The 5,000-nt window shown below is 34.7% G+C and overlaps 3 non-coding genes across 3 annotated transcripts in view; all 3 read left to right on the plus strand.

Annotated features, from left to right (window-relative positions):
* Window positions 1-127: 127 nt before the first annotated feature.
* Window positions 128-2,119, plus strand: LOC129920855 (small subunit ribosomal RNA). Its single transcript, XR_008773391.1, has one exon. It is a non-coding gene; the product is annotated as a small subunit ribosomal RNA (ribosomal RNA).
* A 1,319-nt stretch (window positions 2,120-3,438) lies between these two features.
* On the plus strand, window positions 3,439-3,617 carry LOC129920828 (5.8S ribosomal RNA). The gene has a single exon (XR_008773365.1). It is a non-coding gene; the product is annotated as a 5.8S ribosomal RNA (ribosomal RNA).
* Window positions 3,618-3,926: 309 nt separating this feature from the next.
* LOC129920787 (large subunit ribosomal RNA) overlaps window positions 3,927-5,000 on the plus strand; it is a 4,148-nt gene continuing 3,074 nt past the window's right edge. Inside the window, exon 1 of the ribosomal RNA XR_008773342.1 lies at window positions 3,927-5,000. This exon is cut by the window's right edge and continues 3,074 nt beyond it. This is a non-coding gene — a ribosomal RNA (large subunit ribosomal RNA).

Raw genomic sequence — 5,000 nt, forward strand, 5'->3', positions numbered from 1 at the left:
AAGTATGTATAAATATAAATAAATAAAAAAAAAAAAAATAAAAACTTTATCATTGGATTTATTGAGAGGAGATTGATGTTATTTTTCAAAATTTCAAATAATATTAAAAATAAAATATTATAACATTATTCTGGTTGATCCTGCCAGTAGTTATATGCTTGTCTCAAAGATTAAGCCATGCATGTCTAAGTACACACGAATTAAAAGTGAAACCGCAAAAGGCTCATTATATCAGTTATGGTTTATTAGATCGTTAACAGTTACTTGGATAACTGTGGTAATTCTAGAGCTAATACATGCAATATAAACACGGACCTTTTGGAACGTGTGCTTTTATTAGGCTAAAACCAAGCGATTTCTTCGGAAATCGTTATAATGGTTGAACTCTAGATAATTTGCCGATCGTATGGTCTAGTACCGACGACAGATCTTTCAAATGTCTGCCCTATCAACTATTGATGGTAGTATCTAGGACTACCATGGTTGCTACGGGTAACGGGGAATCAGGGTTCGATTCCGGAGAGGGAGCCTGAGAAACGGCTACCACATCTAAGGAAGGCAGCAGGCGCGTAAATTACCCACTCCCAGTTCGGGGAGGTAGTGACGAAAAATAACAATACAGGACTCATATCCGAGGCCCTGTAATTGGAATGAGTACACTTTAAATCCTTTAACAAGGACCAATTGGAGGGCAAGTCTGGTGCCAGCAGCCGCGGTAATTCCAGCTCCAATAGCGTATATTAAAGTTGTTGCGGTTAAAACGTTCGTAGTTGAATTTGTGCTTCATACGGGTAGTACAACTACAATTGTGGATTGTACATTACCTTATGTATGCAAGCGTATTATCGGTGGAGTTCTTATACATTTATGATACTTATGTACCATTATGTATTCCTCCTATTAAAACCTGCTTCAGTGCTCTTCATCGAGTGCTGTTGTGGGCCGTTACAATTACTTTGAACAAATTAGAGTGCTTAAAGCAGGCTCCAAATGCCTGAATATTTTGTGCATGGAATAATGAAATAAGACTTCTGATCTACTTTCATTGGTTTTTAGATCAAGAGGTAATGATTAATAGAAGCAGATTGGGGGCATTAGTATTACGACGCGAGAGGTGAAATTCTTGGACCGTCGTAAGACTAACTTAAGCGAAAGCATTTGCCAAAGATGTTTTCATTAATCAAGAACGAAAGTTAGAGGTTCGAAGGCGATCAGATACCGCCCTAGTTCTAACCATAAACGATGCCAGCTAGCAATTGGGTGTAGCTACTTCTATGGCTCTCTCAGTCGCTTCCCGGGAAACCAAAGCTTTTGGGCTCCGGGGGAAGTATGGTTGCAAAGCTGAAACTTAAAGGAATTGACGGAAGGGCACCACCAGGAGTGGAGCCTGCGGCTTAATTTGACTCAACACGGGAAAACTTACCAGGTCCGAACATAAGCGTGTAAGACAGATTGATAGCTCTTTCTCGAATCTATGGGTGGTGGTGCATGGCCGTTCTTAGTTCGTGGAGTGATTTGTCTGGTTAATTCCGATAACGAACGAGACTCAAATATATTAAATAGATGCTTTCAGGATTATGATGTTGAAGCTTTCATAGCCTTCATTCATGAATATAGTAAAATATAATTGTGTTTGAATGTGTTTATGTTAGTGGAGTCGTACCTGTTTGTTTGTCCCATTATAAGGACACTAGCTTCTTAAATGGACAAATTGCGTCTAGCAATAATGAGATTGAGCAATAACAGGTCTGGAATGCCCTTAGATGTCCTGGGCTGCACGCGCGCTACAATGAAAGTATCAACGTGTATTTCCTAGACCGAGAGGTCCGGGTAAACCGCTGAACCACTTTCATGCTTGGGATTGTGAACTGAAACTGTTCACATGAACTTGGAATTCCTAGTAAGTGCGAGTCATTAACTCGTATTGATTAAGTCCCTGCCCTTTGTACACACCGCCCGTCGCTACTACCGATTGAATTATTTAGTGAGGTCTCCGGACGTGATCACTGTGACGCTAACGTGTTACGGTTGTTTCGCAGAAGTTGACCAAACTTGATGGTTTAGAGGAAGTAAAAGTCGTAACAAGGTTTCCGTAGGTGAACCTGCGGAAGGATCATTAACGTGATTTTTCCAATAAAATAAAATTTATATATATTTAATATATATAAAAAAGAAAAATAAAATATAAAAATAAAAATGTACAATTATGGTACAAAATGTATAAAATATACAATAAATATATAAACAAATACAAAAAAGAATACTTCAAAAGAAGTAAAAATACAAATACAAATTAGACTGGGTGTGTTACTATAAGTAATGCATTCAGTCTTTTTTTTTCAAAAAAAATTAAGAACAAAGTATTTAAACGGTAGCCAATTGTCATCGTCATCGAAATAGTGACGCTTATGAAAATATATATATGAATAAACAAACTTGCTATAGCAAAAGTCGAACAACAAAGGTGTCGTACCCTTCGGGGTAATATCCTCCTGGGTGTAAAAACCCGCCCTTCGGCGTGGCGTGTATACGTTGCGACGAATTAACCCCTAAAGGTGTCGTACTTGGACAATATCCCGGTACTATCCGGCTAAAACGCATAGCATAAGTTGTAACGATATATATATAATAAAAAAAAAACAAATACAAAATAGACTGGGTGTGTTACTATAAGTAATGCATTCAGTCTTTTTTTTTTAAAAAAAAAATATGAACAAAATATTTAAATGGTAGCCAAATGGTGTCGTCATCTAAATAGTGACGTTTTTAGCCAATATACAAAAACAAATTAGACTGGGTGTGTTACTATATGTAATGCATTCAGTCTTTTTTTTTCAAAAAAAAATATGAACAAAATATTTAAATCGTAGCCAAATGGTGTTGTCATCTAAATAGTGACGTTATAACCAAAATACAAAAACAAATTAGACTGGGTGTATTACTATAAGTAATGCATTCGGTCTTTTTTTTTCAAAAAAAAATATGAACAAAATATTTAAATGGTAGCCAATTGTCATCGTCATCGAAATAGTGACGCTTATGAAAATATATATATGCATAAACAAACTTGCTAGAGCAAAAGTCGAAAAAACAAAGGTGTCGTACCCTTCGGGGTAATATCCTCCTGGGTGTAAAAACCCGCCCTTCGGCGTGGCGTGTATACGTTGCGACGAATTAACCCCTAAAGGTGTCGTACTTGGACAATATCCCGGTACTATCCGGCTAAAACGCATAGCATAAGTTGTAACGATATATATATATAAAAATAAAAATGTATAAAAATGTTGTACTTAGATTTCTTTAAAAGAAATTTATAAGTTAACGATTCTTTGGAATTGGACATTCGCAACATAAAAAAAATACATAAAATATAAAAAGAAATAAATTTTTATTTCTTAAAAAAAAAAATTGACTAAATATAAAATAAAAAAATAATAATACTCTAAGCGGTGGATCACTTGGCTCATGGGTCGATGAAGAACGCAGCAAACTGTGCGTCATCGTGTGAACTGCAGGACACATGAACATCGACATTTTGAACGCATATAGCAGTCCATGCTGTTATGTACTTTAATTAATTTTGAAGTGCTGCTTGGACTACATATGGTTGAGGGTTGTGATACTATGCTAAATAAGCTGCTTTTGATTTATCAAATGCGCATGTTATATTATTGGATTTGTAAAAATTCATAATATTAAAATATAATATATACCTCAAAATAATATCGAGCGACAGTAAGTTCGTTTTATCTATTTTTTAGAGGATGTTAGTATATAAAAATTTCTAACATTGCAGATCGTTGTCATAATATAATTTGGCAATTGAGGCATTCTACTTGAATTGATAAAATGGCTGAAATGATCGATATATAAAAAATATTTTGAATTGAGTATATAAAATTATTAAGCAAATAAAAAGTGTTAAGCAACCTCAACTCATATGAGATAACTCCCCGAATTTAAGCATATTAATGAGGGAAGGAAAAGAAACTAACAAGGATTTTCTTAGTAGCGGCGAGCGAAAAGAAATCAGTTCAGCACTAAGCCATTTTGTCTTTATGGCAAATATGGGATGCAGTGTATGGAACATCTATAATCTAGTATGAGAAATTAACGATTTAAGTCCTTCTTAAATGAGGCCATTTACCCATAGAGGGTGCCAGGCCCGTATAACGTTAATGATTACTAGAAGGTGTTTCCAAAGAGTCGTGTTGCTTGATAGTGCAGCACTAAGTGGGTGGTAAACTCCATCTAAAACTAAATATAACCATGAGACCGATAGTAAACAAGTACCGTGAGGGAAAGTTGAAAAGAACTCTGAATAGAGAGTTAAATAGTACGTGAAACTGCTTAGAGGTTAAGCCCGATGAACCTGAATATCCATTATGGAAAATTCAATACTAATATAAAAATATATAAAAAATATTTTAACAATAGTGTGCAATTTTTCCATATAAGGACATTGTAATCTGTTAATGTAATAAATATTTATCATAAGATCCATTACTTAAGTTTATTCAAATTGTTTATCTTCGGATTTTCAACATAAAATAAATGTTTTGGATTTGATAAATCATTGACAGATATAATTATATATTGTGCTTAAATTTTTCGGAATTTTACAATGGTAAATAGATCTATTGATTTGTTTATTTATATTGTATGCACTTTTATGATTAACAATGCGATAGATTCAGGATACCTTCGGGACCCGTCTTGAAACACGGACCAAGGAGTCTAACATATGTGCAAGTCATTGGGTATTTTTAATAAAACCCAATGGCATAATTAACTTAACTTAATTTAATGGGATTAGTTTATAATTTGTTATGAATTATTTATTCAATCCCGGGGCGTTCTATACAGTTATGCATAATGATATTTATATTATTTATGCCTCTAACTAGAGCGTACCTTGAGCATATATGCTGTGACCCGAAAGATGGTGAACTATACTTGATCAGGTTGAAGTCAGGGGAAACCCTGATGGAAGACCGAAA

This window comes from Episyrphus balteatus, assembly GCF_945859705.1.
Source record: "Episyrphus balteatus chromosome X unlocalized genomic scaffold, idEpiBalt1.1 SUPER_X_unloc_1, whole genome shotgun sequence".
NCBI classification, from domain to species: domain Eukaryota; kingdom Metazoa; phylum Arthropoda; class Insecta; order Diptera; family Syrphidae; genus Episyrphus; species Episyrphus balteatus.